This window comes from Apus apus, chromosome 12 (genome assembly GCF_020740795.1).
Source record: "Apus apus isolate bApuApu2 chromosome 12, bApuApu2.pri.cur, whole genome shotgun sequence".
Lineage (NCBI taxonomy): Eukaryota > Metazoa > Chordata > Aves > Apodiformes > Apodidae > Apus > Apus apus.
Window position 1 is genome coordinate 12,711,902 of NC_067293.1, and position 24,070 is coordinate 12,735,971.

Below are 24,070 nucleotides of genomic sequence, written 5' to 3' on the forward strand. Positions count from 1 at the left end.
ACTATTCATGGAGAGCAGTCTCATTTGATTTCTGACTATAAAATCAAAGGAAGAGCAGGACTGGGGTCAAAGTAGTAAATTAATTAGAAAAGAGTAAGATAAATAAATGCAATGAGCAAATCTAGATACTGCATATCCTCTGCCTGGGGCAATTCCATGTGGTAAAGAAAAGATAGAGACAGCTGAAAAAAATTTCAAGTAGCAATTGCCATGAATGAAAAATCAGACATGAAGAATATCTGAGGAAAAAGAAACGACAGAGCCTTGAGCTTTAATAAATAATACTTCTGCTTCCTTAGCACTTCCCATCTCAGCATCTCAAAACAATGTATGTACACCAATGAACGAAGACTCACAACCGAGGTCACTGTGGATCTCCTTTTTCCCAGACAGTCTCTTCTTCCACTAAGAAATATTGTTCAAAGGATATTGATGGCTTTCTGTATTTGTCTGGGATTTTGGATGCACAGCAGCCCTGCTGGAGCAGTAGCTCTGATCAAGCTTCTGTGTATCCAGAAACCAGACACGTCCACTGTGCATGTGCGGGGAGCCCTTCTGCCTTTTGTTGTGTGGCGACCATCTGTGCTGCACATGCACGGAATGTCTGAGGTTTCCCGGCAGATAAAACAGGGCAACCTCCTTTGTGAGGGGGTGAATAAACAAATTTTCTTAAGGGGAGCAGAGGATGGTTTATTGGTTTTTATCTTTGATTGTTTTTATTTAAGCTAGTATTATTATTATCTTTTGTAGTACCACTTCCAGGCCCTAGACCCTGTTTGTGCTGGATACTGTGTTAAGAAGTGTGTAACAAAACAAAGTCCTTGACCTGAGGAATCTCACTGCTCTGTCTTGTGGAAGGTTTCCTAATGGAAGGCAACTTGAAAGAGGCAACACAATTTCAGTCAGTGTATAGAAGTAAGTATGTATTTTTGTGACAAGTTTAGAACTGGTGGCAGAATGAAGGTAATGGTCTAAGAGTAGAGATTCAAAGTAGCCTACTTGGTTCTTGGGATCAGGTATCTAAATAAATTATGTGATTTTCAAAAGAGGAGGTACCCACCTTTTCCAGTTATTGTTTATTTCCGTGTCAAACATGGATCTGCCTGTTTTAGTAATCCCAGTATGGATTAACAAGTAGGAAGCAGAGTTTTCTGGCTCACCTCTGACTCACAAGGACCCTCATTCTGGGAGAATTGCTGTAACTAAGATCTTTAGTCCTTAGGAGAACAAGTTATGGACAAGCATGTGCAATAAACATCAGAGCATTGTTGACCTTTGTTGGCTTGGTTGTCTCTGATTTTAAAATTACAGGTACTTATTCCCCCTGAAAAATTACACCTTCCCTTGGCATGGTTAACCACAGGTTTGAGTCCCAACCTAAATTATTTACAGCAATACATCTCCAAATGTAGATGCTGAATGAGAAGTGGGGAAGGCTTCTTAAATGGGGTAAAGTGACACATAATACATTTGCTATGTTACTCTTCTAAGTGTGCACCTTTTAACCAAAGCAGCCTTTTACAGAGTTATCTGGGACTGTGGAGGGGTATGTGTTTGTATCTGCATCAGTTAGTGTTGGTCAAATATGAAAAAGAGTCACAGCAAAGGTCTGTCTAGCCCCATATCCTGCCTCTTGATAATGGCTAATAACTTGTGTATGGAAAACAGCATGAGCATAGAGTGATACTTCCTTTGGTAAACCCTCCTGGCTTCCAGTGGTTTCTGGTTTAGAGACCTTCCTGAGCTGGAGGCTGCAGCTGTATGATTGTTTTTGATATTCCTTGATGGACCTTTTTCCATAAAATTGCCTAATCGTTTTTCTGAAACCCACTTGTATTTTTGGCTGCCATAACATCCCGTGGCAATGAGTTCCACAACATCATTAGGTATTGTGTGAAAATTAACTTCCTTTTGTTTGCTTTTGAACCCACTTGCTGCCTGCCAGTTTGAGTTGGTGCCCTATTTTTTCTGTTAAGTCTACTTTAAAATAATCATTGCTGTTTACCTTTTCCATGCTGTAACAGCTTGTCTAGAACATAGTTATTATTCTCTTTGTTTTCCAGGTTGAGAGGCTCTGGCTTGCTTAAGTTTTCCCTAATCTAAGTCTTTCTAACATCTCTTGCATGGCTTTTGGTACACCGTTGCTCCTGCCATTTCTGTAGCTTTGTATTTCCACAATTACTGTGCTCAGTGTTGAAGAGCTGGGCATACTATGGATTTGTACAAAGGAATAATGTCATTTTCTGCTTTGTTCTCATTCACCTCCTAATCATTACTAACAGGACAGTTTTTCCCAACTGCTGACACTGTGCCAAGAGTGTCTTTCAGAGAAGAACTCTCTGCTTCTCCAGGATTTCTTTCATGACTGTTAATAGCTGATTTAAAACACAGTGAGAATGGCTTTTTCCTCATGCCTGAATTTTCATTTATGAAATTTGAATTAAATTTACTATTTTAACACCCCCTCAGTGAATAAATTTTAGGTTTCATTTTTTTGGAATGGCTTTGTATCATCAGCCACATACCTACAGCATTTCCAGATGGTTTATACAATATGAAACAGCAGTGATCACATCACAGACCCTATTCAGAGGCCACTGGGGAGCTCCCTACGTCACTGACGTTGAACATCTCTTTCTCTTGGTTATGTTCTTTTCACCAGTTATGTCACTTTTTCTCTCTTTCATTCTTCTTGCAGTAAGGCTTGTTTATGAGATAGATTTCATACCGTAGTTAGTAGTCTGGCAATTTCCCATGTAGGGATTATCAGTTAATCCTCATATCATTTTGTTATTTTCATCTGTGCCTTAAATTCATTCTCCTTGCAAAAAGACTGTAGGTTTCTGTATTAAACATGGATTCTAAGATTCACTAAGCTTTCTTGTTATCTGCTTATCACCTGGGAAAGTTTTTTAAATACTTCAGTGAACTCTTGGTACTGTGAACTGTTCAGAGGGAGGCACTGATTTACACATTGACACAGAGTTCTGTATTTTTCTGTGGTCAAGTTGCTTTGGGATTTTTGGCCCAGTAGCTGTACTTCTCTGTATCTCACTTTAAGGAAAATGTCACTAGTTCTCTCACTAGAGAACCAAAACTGAAATATTTTAGTGTGTCAAATGGAGTTAGGAAATCCAAATTATTGTGGAAGTAGGTGATTAGGTGGGACATCCTAAAATACAGAGGGACAGAAAAGGAAAAAATAAATGTTAAAAACTTTCCATAATTATGCTAAAAGACTACAGTTTTGGCTTTTTGATGGCTGAAGCTTTTCAGCTTAGCTGCTAATATTTCACATGAGTAAAATTACTCAAGTTCATTTATATAGTACTGGATGAAGGAGACACAAACATGTTTAAAAATGTAAATAACCTGATTTGCTAATTAATCTGTAATTATTCTTTTCTATATATAAATTCTCTTACTAGATTTGTTCTTTTCTCTAATGAATTGGTTAATCAAAATACAGAATTATTTTCTTGCTGTCAAAAAAGCACCCAGGTACTTTGCATACTTGACTAGATAAATGTTAATTTTATGGTTTTTGTTTGTATGTAATTAATTCTGTGATCAAGCAACCAACTGCCCTACAAATCATATTGCTTCATCACTATACGTCTGTGGAGTTAGAAATTAGTTGGTTATGAAAACCACTGTAAAGGTGTATTTTTATATATATGAATTCTGAAAGTGGCCAAAGGATAGGAAGGACATATTCCAGAGAGTACAATCTTGCTTGCATCTGATTGACACACACTGAGATGTGCACTAACCTCCTTCAGGGTAAGATGTATTTCTTTCCAGGACAGCTACTTGAGTCTCATAACACCAGTTTCATTAAAAGCTTTCATGAGAAGTCAGGAGTTAACAGAACCCCGTTTCTATAGCGTTAACCTTACACAAATGCAGTATATAGTAATCACAGTTCAGGTAGACTGGCATTCATGTGAGATTTCAAAATCTCTATTTTACAGCCTCCTTTACTGTGTCTGTATAACATTGCTGATGCCTTTCTCCAGATGGGAACATGTAGGAATGCAAAAGGCAGGTGATTCGCTCAAGGACATGAAACTGTCTTCAGTGCAGTTAACTGGTACCTCACTAGCCCTTGTGTTTTGGTCTGAGTAGTCACTGGGATTGTGCTGCATTCCCTTTGTGAGCTGCCAGCATTCTTTAATACCATGTCTTGCGGGAAATTACCCTAAGGGTATGTAGGGCCCAACAAGCACAGAGTGAGCAGGCTGGAAAGGCTTTTTTATCTGGAGATCCTATAAGTGAAAGTCACAGTCATTGTATGGTTCTTTTGTGTTGAGGAAGGATGAGCTTCATTTATGTTTTCTTTCTTAGTTAATTGTGAAAGGATTTATCAGTCCTAAGCATGGAAGGTGGGGAAGACATGAAGGCTTGGTCTACATCCTTCCTGACAGCAGGTTGCAACATCAAAAATCAAAGCCTTGTTTGGTGTTGAGAGCTGGTAGTTCTGGTCCTGGGTGGTATAGCTCTGTCCTGAAGCATCACCAGCCTTGGAGCTTTGCCTGTGGATGGGAATCAGAACTCAGGTTGACACTGAGACCCCATGTTAAATGTGGTGAGGACAGAAACACAGAACTGAGCATATCTGAAACGAGACCTCAGAAGTCTGGATTCTTAAACCTCTGCTTTAGTAGCATGGGATATTTATGGCCATAATAAAATAAGGGAATAAAGATGAAGAACACCTTCTCATGCAGTGGTCTATAGATGTTGGGAAATCCTGCAGCTGAGGTTTTCTAGAAGATTAGGAACTTCTCAGATAATTCCCTTAGCAAGAAATGGTCAAAAGGTGAAAATTATAATATTCTTCTCAGAAACTGGGAAACATCCATGTGTGAATTTCTTTGAAGATCTTACTGATGCTGGGGTTATGGTTTAGTGTAGTCTGAGTCTGGGTCTTTTATTAGAGAAAACAGAGTAAAATGCAAAAATGAGAAGAAAATAATAGTTCTGCAGCTTCCTTTGTAAACAAATCAGAAACTTTAAGGCCAGGATAAGGACACAGTGGCTACCAACTGGAATAACTCAGCTTAGGCTTGATAGAGGGAAATGATAGATCTCAAGTATGTGCTACCTCACAGGAAGATTGTAATGAAATTCAGCCAGCTTCAAGGGAAAAACGAAACCTATTGATTTTATTCCAAGGAGAGGAAGAGAAAAATAACAGATGTATGGGGTCTTCTGTCCACTTACTGCAATCTGCAGTGCTGACTTAGATAACGGCTTAGCTGCCTTCTCTTCTTGTGCTTCCTTCTGTGGAAATGCCCTGGCTTAGACACCAAAAAGATTCAATTTGGGGTTGTAGAGAGGAGGGGGAACAAGGACCTCACACAAGAACTGACATAAACTCTGAGGAGGTTTGTATAATCTAATTTACAATAAAATGGTATTTACAATGTTATCAGACAAAGCTTAGCAGTGTTAAGTTAAACAGCATATAATGTGATTAGAGGGGGAGTCATGCCCATGATGTCATACACATTCTCTGAACTCTTGGAATGAGCAGATAATGTCTCAGGCATTTATTCTCTCGTGCCACATAAAAAAAAGCTCAGTGCAGATTTGGGGGATGGGAAGGAAATGTGCATGTACTCGTGCTTGACAGCATGCCTGTGCGCACGCAGCTACAGCAGAGCTGAGAATGCTGTAGGCAGCCTCTCCCTTTGGCGCAGAGCTCGACCTGTGGTTGCACCCTGCTAGCATAGTGCTGTGTAGTGGTTAAAACAGGCCTTTGGGAATAGTTTAGAAGCTATAAGTTCTATTCTTGACTCTGCCACAGACTTGGGTTTTGACCGCTTAATCTTCTTTGCCTCTGGTAACCCCATTTTTAACTAGTAAAGGTAGTCAGCCATATCTGTAAAGTGCCCTGAGTGAAGAGCTGTATGTAGATGGAAACCACTGGCATTCTGTTCATTATGCAGAACAAATACAGCTAGACCACAAGGAGCTTTGCTCTAGATAACAGCAAGCAATTTCACAGTTAGTAATGGCCCATTCATAGAAAAGTAAACCTTTATCTTTCTGTCTCTCTGAGGCATGCAAAATGGTATTAAAATTCTTGGCTGGTCTAATTAATCTGGTAAGCAATACAAATCTCAGCTACAGGTTAACATCAAAGATAATCTAGACTGTATTTATTTTAAAGCATGTTTTGGTTTAAAAAGCTCTCGCTAAAAGTTTCTGAATCAGACAAAGCTCCCCTTAAACTTTAAAATTAGTCTAGTGGTTGTGAAAGGACAGATTCTGGAGTAAATCCATTAAAGTATCTTACTCCCTATGTCCATCAGGGACCATGAGCTTAGAATCTAGCCCATACTGCTTCATGCATGTTAATGCTGAATTACACAAAGATTGCACAGACCTTCTTTCTGTCATAGTGTGAAGGCAGCATGAATTGTTCAGCTCTGTTGTGGAGATTCACTAGATAGTATTCCTGTTCTCAGTGATGCATGGAATGAATCTGGGCTAGACTTGAGTTCAAATGGGAGTTGCAGATGGGGCCTGCAGACAGAGCTGAAGTAGCGGGCAGGAAGGAACAAGTGAGTTTGGAAAATACAGCTCATGCAATGTCAACTCTATTATATGTTAAAATCAACTGCAGCACTTGTGTGATACCCATCATTTATCACAAGCAGTCATTGTCTTGGCTGCAACACTAGTGTATGTTTATGGCATTAGTGAGGATTTGTGGAGAAATGTGTACATGAATTTTATTTGACTGCAGAGGGATGCCATCAAGAATAAGTCTTTGTTGTTCAGAAAGGGTAAGCCAAACTTTTGTCCCTGTGGCTGATAAATCAGGAGCAGGAGCCAAGTGTAATATGAACAGAGTGGAGCACTGGCCAGCCTGACCAGACATGTGGGATGTACTAATAACAATGAATGAAAGCGAAGCCTACAGGTAGACACCTTTTAAATAATCAAGGCTGACAGTTTTACTACAGTAGCACAGTTTAACACTTTGTAGGTTTGTGCCACATCATAGGTGCTGCTTATATTAAGTAGTCCGCAAGCGTTACACAGCTTATTTAGAGGAGAACTTTTATTTCAGGTATTTTTGCATTTGTTAATGTTTTTTTTTCCACTCTTACAGTCAATGCAAATGGAATATCTTGTTGTTGCAGATGGTATTGCCAATGATGACTCTGAATCACGTACCAGAAAGACATTTTAAATTATCTAAATTAAACTCACAGAGGACTGGTCATCCCATATATATACTTAAACAGGACATTTCCAGGAATGAGTATTTCTGACATTCCTGATTAAAACCACGTACAAATAGTTATCTTTGCAGTCGGAGAAGCTGTGTGGAGGCAGACTGCACACAGTGTCTTGAGTCCTGAGAACCAGGCTGAGTTATGGACACACTACATTATGTGGTGAGATGTCCTGTCCTGTGCCTTGGTTTACCCATCTGTAAAAGTGGGGCCTGATGCTTTGTGCAGCATCTGGCCTAGGAAAAGTGTTTTGAATGGCTAGTGACAAACGCCAATTAGGGAAATACATAGTCCTTAAAGTAAAAAGAAACTTCACAAACTGTAGAGCCTGAATATCTCAATGAACAAAATGCCTTCCTCCCAGCTCTCACAGGAAGCAAGTTAATTGGTAGGCCAATAACTATAATGAGGCAGAACTTGGGGTTTTGCATGTGTATAGTGAGATCCTCCCCTTGGGGCCAAACTCCTGTTCCATATTATGAAAGCAGTAAAAGGTCCCCTCAGCAGGTGCTGCATAAAGGCATTTCAGCTCTGCCTTTGCAGTGCTGGAATTGCCAAGCTATTGCTTTCCTGAGTCTCCACATGAATTCCCCAACTCAATGTGGAACAGCTGTGTGATAGATACAGCCTTGAGAAAAGGGGTGGCAAAAGAACACAACAAATGGGGATTTAATCAAATAGCACAGGGCTGCAAAACAACATCAGCATGTTTCTACTCAGCTTTCCTTTGGGTAATGGAGACCCTCTCAGTATCATAGTTCAGAGAAGAAATCTGTGATCATGTGCTCTTAAGGGCCATATTGTGTAGTGAGAGTAAGTGAATAGCACTGGCTGTTGATTAATGCAATGAATAACAGCATGGTTTACCTAGAATGATGCCCAAGAACTTTACATCCTGAAGAAAGATCTTTCTTACAACTGTCTGTCCACTGCTACTGCCCCTGCAGAGTTAATGAAGGAGTGGTTCACCAAAGCAGCTAGGCTTTAGCCATTTGAGCCAGGAAGTGAATTAGTACCATCAGATGGGACAAGTCTGAGAGGGTGGAAGTAATTCTTCTATCAGAATTTAATTAGGGCAGGGTAGCTTTTCTCTTCCTTCATATATGATTGTGGAAGTAGTTGCTTTCTTCCCTAGTGAAGACTTCTGAAACATAGTTTGCACAAAATAATGCTCACTCAAGTAAGAAAAGGTTATATTAAGGATCACAAAAGGTGAGAGTGTTTTCTATTTATCCTTAAAAAGGGTACTTTTAACAATGCTTTGATTTAATACTTTTTGAAAGGAAAGTTTTGTTTTGTGTCTAGTCCACCTATGTGAGTTTCCAGAGTGCTCCTTAAGAGCTTTTTGGAATTCTGTCTGCCTTGTCAAATACTGACTCTGCCTGTTGGATCTGAGTGCTTTCTTGGTTGTAAATGTTATGTCTGAAATATAAAACAGACTAGAAAAAAAGTAAAATGAAGGAAGAGTTTGTAACAGAACCTAGCTATCTAATTACTGTGGCAGGAGAATATCTTAGAAAAATCAACACCATTATGAAGCTGCCATTTTTACTTGTTTCCATGTCACAAAATTCTCTTGAAATCTTTTGGGTTTGAGTGTGTGTGCACTTTACAAAGTGATCAGAAGCTAAACAGCAGCTTGTCAGGGAAGATAAATCACCTACCAGCAAATCATCTCAGTTAAAAGGAAGACAAAAATCTATGGAGTAGGGGAATGAGTTTTAAATTAGCCATTTCACTTAACTTTGCCCTAATGAAGGGCTAATCTTTGGACCCCTGCAAAACAAATGAGAGCATCTAGTTAGATCCAACGGAAACCAGTTATTGAAAAGGCTTTTTCCTGATGAACCTAATTGGAAGCAAAATAATTCCTTTGATAGCTGTCTTCATTTAACAGTATCTTTCCCTTTCCCTGATTTATATACAGTAAACTAAGGCCTCTGGTAATTACAAACACATTTGCCTTTTTGCAGATTGAGGACTAAATATACTTGGGCGAACCTGGCTGGAGCACTCACAAAGAAGGTACAAAGATCTGCAGTGCAAGTTCTCTAGAGGCTGCCTGAGAAGAGCCCCATCCAGCAAGCAATAAGGTAGCACTTGGAAAGCCTTTTCTGTGTGTTGAGGCAGCAATGTGCAGAGTTAAGCAGGGTCTGGGCCACTGTGGAAATGAGCTAAATTTACACAAGTAAAAACCTGACCTGGGATTTCAAGGATGTTTTAATTAAATTAGCTCATTCTTCTATTTTTATATGTAATGGCTTTTTCCCCCCCCCCTCCCCCCCCTAAAATCTGAAGAAACTATGGAAAAACAGTGGACATATGATTGTTGCAGCAGCAGGTTTGTGCCTTTAAGGCAGAAGGAAGGAACGTGTCGGTCATGGCCCCTCTAAAACAGGGACTTGTCTTGATTACAGTGTTAGCTTGGTAGTAGAATATGATCTCATCACTGTGAAAGATTACATGAAATATCAACTTGGCTGGCCTTAAAACAGCTCTATTCTCAGTTGCATTTTCAATTGCTGCAGCTGACAGAGGGTTCTGTAATTTGAAGAGATGGCCAAAAAGATGTTTTGTTTTGCAGAATTTGGCCCATGTATTTGAGTAAAAAAAAATTCAGTAATGAATAAAAGCATGACTGCAGCTGAGGTTTTCTCTTTGACTTTAAAAAAAAAAATTAAAATTTTATTTATTTTTGGCAATTTCAACAGCAAACAAACTTGAACACCCTTAACTTCAGGGTACTTGGAAGGGTACATCAAACCTGGGAAAACAGATAACTTGTCTGATGGAAAGTCACTGAAGTCAATGTAGGCTAAAATGTGAATTATTGTCCACCTTCAAGGAATGATATGCTTGAAGAGTCTAAGTGCATAAGACAGTTTTGAGCAATAGGATACTGGATACTATAATCAGAGGGAGATGGGAATGCTGTTTGTGGAGCACATGATATGCTGTGTTTGTGCCTTCAGCTGTGTGTTTCCTCTGAAGCCTAGGAGCCACATGGCATCTTGCTTGAGTGAAAGAATATTAGGTGGAATTTATTCTGGGGTAATTTTGGGAAATCCATTTTGCTTTGAATTTGTAACCTTGTAAGTATGTTTCTACATTGAAGGTGGTATATTGGAAGAAACTAACTCAACTTCCTACCTTGAAATTAAGCTATAGAGTAATTATTTACTCAAGACAATAAAGGGTCCTCTGGGTGCTCAACTGTCAGTCTGGCAGATAAGAGCAAGCCTGGAAAGTAAATTTCAGCTGACAAATGCAATATTTCTGAGGCAAATTCAGAAGGTATATTAATTTGCTTTTTTGTTTATGTCAGCATCTAAAATGCTTCCTAAAATAAAGAAAAATAGAATAAATCTTTCTCTGCTAAGTCACATGGATGCCTGACATGTATTATATATTTACTTGTTTTTCTGAGCTCAAATTCAAAGACCACACCAGTGGCCTGGCCCAGAAGTAATGATGGGAAAAGATACAAAAACCCCAAAGTGGCCAGGTTTTTCTCATGCCCTGATTCCAGCCATGATCTCCTCAGGAGCTGTCTCGTTTGGAGAAAGACACTTGGATCCCTCTTTTCATATGGAGAGAGGGTACAAGAAGCCCTTAATATTAGTTGTACAATGTTTATCTATTCTCTGACACTGCTTCCCTCAAATTCCACTGTCTACCCATTTATCTCCCTCTTTTTTCCCTAAATTCAGTTTCTTCCCCCAATCCGCTTTCTTGCTCAGTGCCTTCATGTCCTCTCTTTCCTCCTGTGATGTTTGCAGGCACAATCCTGCTCTCAAAAATATTTTTTCCCCCTTCTGCATTTTCTGCTCTGGTTTAAAAAAACAACAACCAGAAGTTACAGGGGAAAACTCTCGCATGTGCTGTCTTCCCCTCTGCATTGTCTCCTTTCAGATTTCTGCCAAAGCTTGGACTTGCATCTTGGCTGGATATGGGGCAGATTCAATAGCTACTGCACATTCCTTTGAACTACCTACCTCATTCGAGAACTTTCAGGCTAGAAAGCCTTTCAGCTATTCACTCTGTGCAGATGCAGCGTAATCCGCTTGGCTCCCACGTGTTACACTTTATGCCCAAATTGAGAGCCAACCACTTTTTTTTGGTTTAAAGTTTTAAGTTTAACTTCTCCAGTGGGGCAGTAGGTGCCATGCACTAGATGAAGTAAATGTCAAGTGATGGAGGCCATTTGGGCGTGATTGGAGCCATGGTCTGAACCCTGGGTCTGTGCAAATAAAACATCAGCAGACGGGCCAAGCCTAAGAAAACTTTTTATTTCTAGTGATATATCCCAAGAACTGTATTTGGAATGAAGGCACTTTTCTGAATAAGTGTTGTAGGAGATTTTGCAGCATTTTGTGTATCTTTTCAAAAACCTGGAAGAATCACTTTAAGCAGAGAGGGGTTCTCAGCCTCAGTGTAGCAGAGGTCAGGCTCTACTGCATTTCTGTATTTCTCTCTGATTCTTGACCTGAAGACTCAGTGGCTGATCTGGATTAAGGTGGTATCTGAAGACTGAACTAGGAAGACAGGAGACTCACTCTGCTCTAAAGAGCAAAACTTCAGCTTGAAAGGTATGAGTCATGGGCTTTCTATTTTATAGGCAGTTAAAGGTGGTGGTATAACTTTTTCTAAACTGCTCTTTCTGATTAATATAACTGAAGTTATATAAAATGAAAAAAAAAAAAAAAAGAGTGAGTGATAAACAAGGTAGCACTTAGTCCTGTATCTCTGTATTTCTGGATAATCCTTGAAAAGAGTGCAAAAAGACGGACCCTGAAGAAAAGACAGTAGATGGGAGCTTTCCAATAGAGCGCAGTGGGTGTTGGCTCAGAACCACAGTTCATTTTACTTGTCTTTTAATGTTCTGAAATGTCTGTCTATGACATTATCAGTGAAGATGCTGAGAAACATTGGCATCCTAGCCTGAAACTGAGGGATGTTTGCTCTGCTGTGAAGCTGCAGTGGTGATCATGAGGTGCTGTGACAGGTGAGAGATTGTGATGAAGCACTTCCCTGGGGCTCTGAGAAGTCCGACTGATTTTTGGGATGAAATAGAGTTGTGCATTGAGGATCTCAAATTCTTTCCAAGGAATCTCACAGATAGTTGAGAATGAGGACATTGAGTCATTTCTTGGGAGAGGATTTTGTTTTTATATCCTCAATATAGGGTGTTGCCATAATAGTAATCACTATTATGGATAGAAACAAATGCATTCAGGCTGCAATTTTGACCCAGTCTGTTTTTCTTCTTTTTTGCATTAGTATTTGCTAGCATGAATTGTGTGATGTGTTTGTTCTCTTTCTCTCGGTAACAATATTAGTAATTATCCCAAGTGGGAACAGCAGGAAATAGCATGACCCAACTCTACAACCAAATCACCTTTCTAAGTTTTTGAATTATAAAGGAAAGTGTTTTGATGTTGGTTCCCCCCCCAAAAAAAAAGAACCAATATAAATGTAACTGCAAGATCATGTTTCCTCTCTACTTTACCTTCACTGAATTATGATCTTTGAGAGCTCACTCTAGATGGAACATCTATTTGTTTCCTTATGGTATTTCTTTTAGAATTGAAATTCTGTTAAGCTTTAGAAAAAACAGTCAGCCCTTGAGAGACTGGAGACAAAGCTATATTTTAAATAAGTGGTTAACATGCTTTAAGCTCTTGAGATATATTTTTTTTTTTCTTCCTGTGCTGTCTCTTGTCAGGTTTCTTCTACATTCTCCTCTCACCCAGCCTCTATATCATAGGCTGTTGTCCTCCCATTCCTATCTCAATGTTAGTTCCCTTTTTCATTGTATTTTCCTAAACCATCAATTCTTTTGTTCAGAAACCTTTAAAGTCATATCTTTGGCCACACTCAGAATCAATTAGCTGCAGTAAGTGAAAATAACATCAGCTTCTCCCCCTGGTTCATCTTCATCTCTCTTCTCTTAGTTTTCACCCTGCCAACATATTAGGGTAAGCATCATCTACTTGAGGTGTATTAAACAGCATCTCATTGCTTTGCATGTGGTAATTTCTATCTGAATATTGGGATATTCTTAGCAAAAAGTACTTTCTGTTTATAAAGCAAGATGTGTTGAGCCATAATCTTGGGAAGGAGAGGGGGTCTGGCCTTTTTTTGGCCCTATGTGCTTATGAGTTCAGCCATGCTTCCTTTGTGGATCCTTGGGGGATGGCTTTGCAGCATCTCCATCTGCTTGCAAAGAACTGCTGCTGTTATCTCAGCTATGGGACAAAGAGCTGATTTTCTCCAAGATCATGTACATGCTGGGCAGCTAAGAAGGGGAAGAGAAGAGGCAGGAGCCTCCAGGACTGGCAGAGTGATAAATCTAGGAGTGGGACCAAGGGCTGGAAACTATCTTGAATGATGCTTTGAGATGAATACAATTTTGTGAGGATTACAATATTAATCATGAAGACTTTAAAAACAGTAAGTTGTTTGAAAACTGTGTCTAGTGTATCCAGCCTGTGTGGTGATCTACAGTGGCATCAGAGAATGAAATGTATATAGGAAAAGTTTTGAGGATTGAGGTATAAACTCACTTTTCTTCAAATGTAAGTACAGAAGTTTCTGCTAAAGAGTTAGCAATAGAAGAATCTTGTGTAGGGGCAAAGCGTCAGCAATCTGCATAAAATCACTCACAGACTTGGAAGATCCATTCCTTTGTGGTCCGAAAAAGTTTTTGTAGGAATCAGGGTTTGTCCTCACTGCTTGTTTCAGGAATACATATACTAATTTTATGCTAAGGATGGCTTAGCTACCCCTACTCGAGAGAATCACAGAATCATTTTGGTTGGAAAAGACTTCATTCTGTGCTCCAAATACATTCAGGCTTCAGCTGCAGACAAATTTTTAGGGGTTTTTGTGTTGTTTTTACAGAAGCATCAAACTACAGGGCCTTTTGCCTGTTTTGTGTAGGTCAAGCCTCTGCTGTAGTTTTTTTTTTTTCTTTTTTTCAAGGTGAATTGAATTTTATTTAATAAATCCTGAAACTTTTAGTCTTTCATTCATGGATTAGAAATGTCCAGCATGTGTTACACTGGCTTAAGGGAATTTGCATTTCCTGAGCTGCTGAGACAGTATATTTTTCATTAGCTTTTTTCTTTTTTGCTAAGTTTCCTTTTCTTCGTCTCTGCTAATCAAATATGAACTTAGTTCTTGAATAAAATTCTAAACTCTGATGTTCAAAGTAGATTTGTGATTTGGCTGAAATAATTCATTCTGTCCATGCTGAACCCACTTAATCTACTTGCAAGTTGTGTTCTTGCTCTTTGTAGTGCAACATTTCTGTCACCCAAGCAAGAAAAATAGATCTTCACATGCTTGGCTGATTCATGTAAGCCACTGTTTAGTGAATGGGCCCTTTGGTGTGTCATTTTTTTTTTCTCCTTGTTTGATAAACTTGAGACATAGTTACTTTGAAGATTGGGCATTATCTACCTGCTCTGGGAACAGTTCCATGAAAACTGAGATTGGATCTCTGGGCTGCTGACAAGCTAATTCTGGACATTATTGCAAGCCTCAAGGTCAGTGTGCCTTTCAACAGCAGAATAGAATTTCTGGTGCATTCATCTCTCCTTTTAAACAGGGGTCTCTAAACCTGAGCTATACTTTCCTAGTAGCTTGACAATTCCAGCTTATATTCACTGTGGAGGATTTTAGAGATATTGAGATAAGAAAGGAAGAAGACCTTCACATTTGGGAGAGGTTATTAAGTAACAGTGGGAGTCTTCACCCTAATGAGCCTCCAGCCGACCTCTTGGCTGAAAAAAAACACCTTACTGTGTTATAGTAGCCATCATGAAAAGAACTGGTGAACACCTTTCCTGGTAGACAAATCAAAAGGGATTCTTGAATGGTTTCTGTTGTTGTTGTTGTTTACAGGCAGTACCACAATAAGACCATTTCTTAGCATTTTCAGTGGGAAGGTGAAAGTGTTAAAAGGACAGGGATGCTGAGCTTGGTTTCTCCAGGGCAACCAGAGGGTGCTGATCTGAGGCTGAAGGGATTCTGCTCTTCCCCAACTGCTCAAGGGAGCATTTGCCCTCAACCTTCTGGTCACACTTCTTTTGGTGCAGCCCAGGATATGTTTGGCCTTCTGGGCTGGGAGTGCACATTGCTGGCTCATGTCCAGCTTTTCATCTACCCTCACCTCCCAGCCTGTGTCGATACCAGGGGTTGCCCCAACCTATGTGCAGGACCTTGCACTTTTTGGTACTAAATTTCCGCAAAGGAGTTGAAACAGATGTTTGATTTGCTAGAGCTTTCAAATCTGTAAGGAGCCCTTCTCGTTATGGAGTGTCAGAAGGAGCTAGGCCAGCATCTCCTACCCTATGAGATCAGTGTTCCTCAACAGGTGTTGGGTGTGCCAGAACAGAGGATCCAGCTCTTCCTTGGGAAGTCAGCAACAAGGTCTGCTGCTTTCACACGACAATCTTCTGTGTATCTCTGACCAATGAATAAACTCCAGGATGTAAATACATCCACAGCTAGTTGGAACCAAACAGAATTGTGAATAAAAAGACCAGCAGTTAGAAATGTTTAAGTTTTCCAGCAATTGGGTAACAAACATAAACATAGTAACATGTAAAGCAGGAGCTGAAGTATAGAGTCTCCAGTGCATCCATTTCCAGACAATGGAGAAATTGCCTGTTAGGGAAGAGAGAGAGGATGTGTTCTGCAACCCAAGATATGTGCTCTGATACACTCACTATTCATGAATGTGTGCAAATTGTTATCTCTGTACTTTGGTTTCTTCAGGAAATCAGGAAAAATTGCAGTCAGATGAAATACGCCATGTCAATTATTTTTCTTTCTTATGAAAGATCCTTCCTCTTCATCCACACCCTGCAATGTGTGCCATGTTTTGCATGCTGTTTCTGAACCCTCTGACTTGCTGACCTTCTTTGGGCAAATAAAAGTCTGATGTAAATTCCCATGATTCCCATCTAATACAGCTTCCTTTTCATCCCATTAAAGCTGTTTTCTGATGGCTGCTGCAGAGCTCCCAAAGTTCATTTTCTTTTCTGTCCACTGCAGACAGTAGACCCCAACTGTCTGGAAAATCAAACCTGCCTCTGGAGAGAATCTCTTTGCCTGACAGAAAGCAGCAGAGAATGGCAGCTATATTTATCATTTAATAAAGGTCTTTTGAGCAGTATTAGGTGTTTATGGAATGTCTGTAATAATACATAGTATTAAAAGTCCATGTTAACATTATTGCTACTGTGTTCAAGCAAGGGGGAAGATACAGCAATTTTTAAATGAAGTGCTTATGGCTCTGTTGATTGCAGCAGTGTCCAGCTCCCTGTGCTATGGAACTACAGAGTTCCTGAAGAGGGGATGTTTAGCTTGGGTCTGCATGTTCAGGCTGATCTAGCTGAGTCTGAGATTATTTGCTGCTAAAATCTTGCCTTCAGTCTTGCAAGATTTGATTAGGAGATGGCAGAAATCTTGCGGGAGTAACTTTCTCCTTCATGGATGATCCTGTCATCTTGGGATGAGATTTGTTAAGACAAGACTCTGGTTTGGCCATGCTAGAATCAGATCTGTTTTACTTCTAAATAGAGGTCTGGATAAATTAAAAATGAAGAAGCACAATACTCAGTTTTGAGGATTTTAGTCCAGACTGTTCATTCCATAGTTTTCAAGAGGTTCAGATTTGAGGGTCAGATTTCAGGAAATTTTCATTTAGGGAGTGACTTTAAAGAGTTGCAAGAGCCCTAGAAACCAGAGTTCTTTGTTCATAAGCCATATGCAGTGCAGGCAGCAGCAATAGCAGCAATCTGTTTCCCCATGAACTGCAAACAAGCTTAACCCTGAATTGGAAAGACCATACTCTGGAGAGGTGAAAGGAAATTCAGTATCTGAGCTAAGTGAGTTCTGACTTCCCTTGAAGAAAGACTGCCAGCTGCACAAAGTTATGATGATGATGTGACAAGGACCCATTGTCCACAGAGGCCTCCATGAGCCAATGGCACTCATGGAGGACTGTAAAATCAGCAGTCCCACTGGCTGGGGGGCATGGAGGTAGGCAGTAGGCCTTTACTATTCTTATCCCTGCTATGCTTGGATGCCTCGGAGAGCTTCAAGGTAAAACTTTGATGTCTCTTTCACAATGATCTGTTTCTCTACATATTTTGAAATATCTGCTTCCAATGACACTAAAAATTTGCTGTGACTGAGAACTTTTCCAATGCAAAGTACTTGTTAAAATATAACACGTGTCCAGACCAGGCTTGAATAAAGATTGTTCTATTCTTCAAATTATATTGAAAGTTTGGCAATTTTCTTGAGCTTGCAATGTAACTTTCCATTGAAGTCTAATTATAGACTTAAAAGTAAAAAGTCTTTCCTGTTTTATAAAGAATAATAGTGACCTTTACCAAGTCCAATCTCTATTTTTGAAGGTGGGTACGTGTTGCTATTTGGCTTTTTTTTTCTTCTTTCTTTTCAACAAGCAATTCTGAAAACAGTGTCATCTTTTCCAACCTGTTTCCTGAGCAATGCCATTTCTGTTTGTCAGCCCAAGCTTCATCACAGTCAGAGAAATGTTCTTGCCATACTATTTATGTTACCTTTCTATTTGCTGCATTTTTGTGTCCTTTGGTGTGAGTCTTCTCTTTTTATTCTTACAGATGCTGTTTGGCTCTGGCCTGTGTTTGTTTTCCCCAGCCAGAGGTGAAAGTTGCATGGTGCTACTACTTTTTGATCTTGTTCTGTTTTGTTTGAGAGACTTTTACTACAATAACAAGCAGGTGGCATGTTCTGATAAAGGGAGGATACTCTCTCTTCTCTTGATACTAACATTGTCTTCTCAGCCACTTGGAGTCTGAGAATGGAAACAACTTCATACAATACTATGTGAATAACAGTGTCATAAGGCAGAAAACCTTGCATTTGCAATATAGTCTCAGTCTCAATATATTGAGTCTTTTGTGGAAAGACTAGCAGATTAAATGAAAGTATTATGGGGAAATGGTGTGTGCTTCTGCTTTTAGTAATTACTGTCTCACATATTATAATGATGACGGTATTTTTAACTCAGAAGCTGACTGATTTAATTTATTCAAGGAGATAATTCTCACTCTGTCATTTGTGGAATAAAAATGCATTCCTGGAAACTCTTACATGTCTTTCTTGAGCAGCTCTGCTAACTTCATCTTCCTGCAGGACTGGGCCTACAGTCTGTTACTGATATCCCAGGTAAATTGAGATACCTGGATATGTTTTACCCCTACTTGAAGGAGATACTCTGTGGAAAAGCTGCTTTTTTTTGTTTCTGAGAATTTTCACAAATTTCTTCTTGTTCAAGTGTAGTTAATTATTTTATGGTTTTCCACTACAACTGAGATTTATACTGTGCAACTGTGTCCAATCAGTGGAAGAACTCTCAGCTTTTAATACAAAATATTTTCTGTGAATGCTTAATGCAGCAGATAAGTTCAATCAAAAGCAGCTATTTAAATCTTTCTGTAGCAAACATCAGATTTTTCAAGGAAGACTTGTGTTTTAATTTTTTTTTATTCATGTTTTCTTTGTCTGTCTTTCTCTATTTAAATATGAGAGGCAAGAAATTGTACTTTTGTTGATGCCATGTACTTTTCCTAAGGTTCTTGGGAAATTAATCAGAAGCAAAATCCTTGATCATAGTTATATGAACTCAATAATTAAAATCTCATTCCTCCTGACATAATATGGCTAGACAGGTACTTTTTCATTTGGTAACTTTGGATTCAGATCTTGAATCCATTATCCTGGTCAATAAAATACTTTCTTGTAATGACATAAGATTTTGCCATTATTGAAAGAGGAAAAAATAGATGGAAAAGAGGATGATAGAAGAGGAAGGCTGTGATATTTTTTTCTTAGAGCATTTATAAACACTGGTGTGAGTCTTATCCAACATGAGATATGTAAAATATTAGAGATGTTCCCTCTCTATTAAAGTTAAATTTTTTCTCTTATTAGTAGTCTATATTTGGTTTTGAAATCCTCTATCCTGAAGGTAGCTAAGACTTGGAACAACTCAGTCTCAGGAATCTCTGTAGAGCTCATTTTTACAAAGAAATATGCAATCTGATTTTCAAAACAAAAGGTGTCAGATCAATAGTAAAACCATGGAACAATCTGAGGTTTAGTCATCATTCCTCTTGTCTCACATTTTTGTATGTGATATTTTGTAAAAATGAACTAACACCTTGGGCACTTCCCTTTAGTTACGGGCTGTTGTTATGATTTATTATGTTGTGGTGGTGCTGAGCTGGGCACTGGGCAGGCAGAGGATGAAGTTAACTTTCTTCAGTGAGGACCTAGAATTTGTTTGCTTCAGCCCTCCCTGAGGAGGAGGTTGCCTTGCTGCTGAAGTCCCCCAGAGGGGTGCCAGTGTGTATTGTCACTGTTCTTAAAGCAGTCTGGTCTCCTCATATTCTTCATGTGCCAGCAACCTAGCAAGTTAACCTAACTAAATGGGTTAGCCTACAACCATGTTGAGAGTGTCTACTGAGAGCACGTGTGTTTGTATGCATTAATCCTAAACGTCAGTATGTTCTCTCATGCTGAAAGTGTTACAGAGTGTGTTCTCTTGTGTCCTTCCAGTGGGTGTACTCATCTCTGATTTTGGTTCAAGCAGGTGAATGACTCTAAAGCCCATTAGCAAGCATTTGACCTACCATGTCTCCCATTTCCCTTTCCAGCTTTGACACTCTATATAATTTATGTAGCAATTACACTTCAGTTGTAACTCAATTCCTGGTTTTGTTCCTTTTTCTGAAATTAGTACTGAGAGGCATTGCAGTGATGGAGGGTTTGGAATAACCACCAAGCTATTTGTCTATTTAATATACATTTTCAAATATAGCATTTTAGTGACTGGGAGAACACAATAGGCCTTACTATACTACAGAAGTTCAGCATTGTTTTTCAGACTCTTCAAATTTCAGGCTGCACTGTCAAAACTGAGTGATACCACTAAAGAACTGTGAAATGGAGATCTACTCTATTCCCCCCTCCCTATTCCCCTTGCAAAATAAAAAGCAGGGGAGCAAAACAATGCTACTCTGACTTATTTATCTTTATCCAGTTCCTCTGTCAGTGAGGGGATGAAGCGAAAAATTCAGAACAAAGTAACTTAAAAAATCAAAGGATTAAAACCCCATGTATGTGATCCTGATGAATTAGATGATTCAGAAGATGTTAACCAGAGCAACAGCTGTAATGGAAGGAGAGCCTGTAACAAACAGGTTTTCTGATTTATCGGGGTAATCAAGCATAGAAGTGGGCAGGCACTGGGTGGTACAGAATACCAACATTTTTTTTGTGCTGCCTGGGAGATATATTTGAACCTCTAGGGAAGAACTACCCCCTCCCCCTTCTCCCCCTTAATTACCCTGAAAAAAAAAAATATATTTTTTTTTTTTTCCCTTTTCCTGAAAATGAAAGCAGGGAATGAACATTTCCCTGAATCTCATTTTAAATCTTTAAAAGGTTACTGCTTGTTTATTAATGTTGGTAATGTAACTACTTTCACAGGAGACTAATCCTGCTTGTTGAGGGCTCCATTGCCTTACTTAAGGGAGATGCTGGGCTGCTTAGAGAAATGCAACAGATGCCCTATGCTGTTTTCAGTGGGTTTTAGTGTGGTAGCAACTAATGATCTTTGGACTGAAGGCTCTCAAGAAAAGAACCCACCCTAAAATAACTGTTAAACCCATCCATCTCTAATGCTATTTTCCTTGCCTGCTAGTGCAGTGTCCCAGGTTCTCTTGCATGTGCAAAATCAATGGAACATGTTGCAGACAAAGTTTAACATGACTTGATTGTGCTCATGCTCTTAGAGAGAATAATCTATGTCCAGTATGGTGGGACTGAAGCTCTTATCAAGTTTTGTTCCTTATAATGCATGTTACATTTTAACATGCTTTGCAAGTTTTCACACGGGGAGCATCCCCTGCAGTGCAGATTTATAGTGATACTCCTTGAAATCCCCCACGCAGTGAATTTGCTGAAAAATACTAAGTCTTGGTATTTATCAGTCTGGGACCTTTCTCATGCAGAGCTGTTTTCTTCTTGGGATCAAATCCCTAAAAAGAAGTCCTATCTAGCATTGACTGGGAATTTGGAGCTTGTAGATGTCTAATTGCAGCATCTGTTTCTTCCTCTTTATTACTTCTAGGTATTTTCCAAAGCTTCCCCAGCAGTCTGAAGTGTTGCTGTTGAGATGGTCAGAATCCCACTCACACAGCACCTTGCAAAGCCACCTCTGTGCGACACCAGCCACAAGTAATTGGTATATGTAAATTGCAGCCATTTGTGACTGGGAGGAAGAAAGCATTCAGTTACATCTCCCCAAGCTTTTTTTTCATCAGTACGACAGTTGGGTTTTTTTGGTTTTGTTGTTGTTGTTTTGTTGTTTGTTTGTTTGTTTTTTTGTTCTTAGTCCTATGATATCTCTCAGTAGCATTTTTGTCTGTTGTATGTTTGCTAAGAAAAGAGTTCTTGTTTGCTTGTTGCAAGAAGAAAGAAATTCACTGCACACATGGGATAACATTTGTTTGATTTCCTGATACGGTTACTGAAGCCAGAGTGTGAAAATGTTGACATAGCCTCTTTAGATTATTATCAAAGGGAAGTAGTCTTTTCTACTGTGTGTGCATAAAATTGCCCAGATTTACTTGATTTTTAGAATTACAATTATTATTTTAGTATAAGCCCCTTAGAATAGGCTTTTAGTGGTGGTAATAAGATGTATGGTGTTATGGTCAAGAATTTCTCTGCAAATGTTTCAACAAAGCTGTTACCAAGTTCTGAGTTGGTTGGGTGAATTGAATACCATTTCTCTTCCTGAACTGCAGGCAAGTTCAAACCATTGTCTATTCTTAGCTTTTGCCATTTGCTATTTCTGCTGCTGGGTTTGCTGCAGTTACTAGTGTGAGATTAATTTTTATGTTCATGAAACAGTGCTTGAGAGTCCAGTCACAGGCTGAGAAGCCATTCCATTAGGCTGAATTCAATATCCACTTAAATAAGAAACCTCTCAAAAATAATATTGGAATAATATCACAGAGCATCCAAACAAGCAAAAGAAATAAAAAACAAATGAAGAAAACAGACTGCCTTCTGTGCCTTCAGGTGGAGCAAATCTGGGCTTCAGTAAATATTTTCCCTGAGTTTGTGATTTCATAGCTGAGCAACTCCCAACAGAACCACCTGTTTGCCAGCTTTTTAGCAGCCCCAAGCTACTTCTTTCTCCCCTGAGTCTCTCTACAATTTTCCTGCTTTGAGCATCCTCAGGTAAAACCCCCCAAAACTCCTGTGGTTCCTTGCCTGCCTACAGCTGCTGTTTTCCCTCTTCTCTCCCCTGCTGATGTTAGCACCAGCTCTTTCCATCTCGTTTACCATTCTGGTCAACTGAGTCCACCTATTTGTTCACCTTTCACCACAAAAAGCAGTTCCCCATCTTCTGCAGCATTGCTCTGGTAGCAATTTAGCAATTAGCTCTGGTAGCAATTTAAGAAAACCTGGACTCCAGCTGGGACTTCCAAGGAAGAAAAATAAGATGTGTCTGAGAGAAAACAGGTGCACCACAGCTCAAGGTTTGGTGAGCTCTAACAATACATCTGATGAAGCAGCAAAAATATTTCTGGTAACCTTAAGAAAAGCTCTCTCCTGCACTATATTATCATTAGTAATGGCACATTCCTGGTTTCAGTAAGTATATCAAGGATGTTTATTTTAGGGAGAAAGGGCACAGTTTATTTTGCACAGAACATGTTTGGGAATGTTTGTCATGATGTGTCAGTGACAATCTGAAAGACCTGGTGTTGCCCTCTTTGCCTATCACTTACTCCCTTGGCTGCCATCAGTTTGCATTCTTGGTATAGAATATATCTCCATCAGTGATAATTTTTTTGTTAAAAATAGCCTTCATATAATTGATATCTGCAAGAAACTGAGCTCCAAAAGCATGTCTTAACCTGTGTATTTTGTAAACACAACATGAAAAATTCACAGAGAATTTCTGTTACATCCTGAGGCAACTCAGAGTCTTATCCAAAGTAAAGACTAGGGAGCTCTGTGGTGTATAAGGAAGAGAAAGTGAACAAAGAGAAGCCAGATGAGACTGTGCAAGTAGAACTTGCAATTAGTAGGTCTTGTGCACCCAGCAAAAACTATTCTGCTGTGGCTACAAGACAGACTGCCTCGTGAAGGCACAGTATATACTGACAGAAGGTTTTGTGGTGGGTTAGGGACTTCACCTTCCTAAACAGCAGAAGGTACACTGACATGGACTCTGTTGCTAGCACAGATATATCAGTCCCTGGAGACCCACCAATGTAACAGTGTCAGCTACAGGATGTGCGTTTTCCATGCCCTGGTCTGACCTTGGGTGTGCAAAACTTGGGCAAAGATTTATAGTGTAGACATGGCCTAAGGCAGGTGTAATTTGCCAAATGTAGTGTTTAATGAGAAAGCCAAATGAGTGTAATACACAGCAAGTTCAGTAGAGCCCCTAAGGGCTGGGGTCCTAGGAATGTGCTGTGATGTAACAAAATAAGCTAGTGATCCTTTTCATCCACCTCCCTGGTTAGAATGAGCCTGGCTTCTCAGGGGATGCAGCAGGGAGAGGCACACAGAGCAGGAAACCAGCAGACCTGCTTTTCTCCCTACATGTTCAATGATATCTCTGATCAGACAGTGTCCTTCTGGTGCACACAGAACAGCAGTGTCCTCAGTCCACAATGGCCAAGAGGAAGGGCCATGAACACTGCTCTACCTGATGTAGACAGAAGAGC

The 24,070-nt window shown here is 39.5% G+C and overlaps 1 long non-coding RNA gene across 2 annotated transcripts in view; it reads left to right on the forward strand.

Annotated features, from left to right (window-relative positions):
- Positions 1 to 770: 770 nt before the first annotated feature.
- LOC127389461 (uncharacterized) overlaps positions 771 to 24,070 on the forward strand; it is a 75,932-nt gene continuing 52,632 nt past the window's right edge. For both annotated transcript variants that reach the window (XR_007890641.1, XR_007890642.1), the window contains exons 1-2: positions 771 to 915; positions 9,227 to 9,346. This is a non-coding gene — a long non-coding RNA (uncharacterized LOC127389461). The remainder of the gene's footprint in view (positions 916 to 9,226; positions 9,347 to 24,070) is intronic.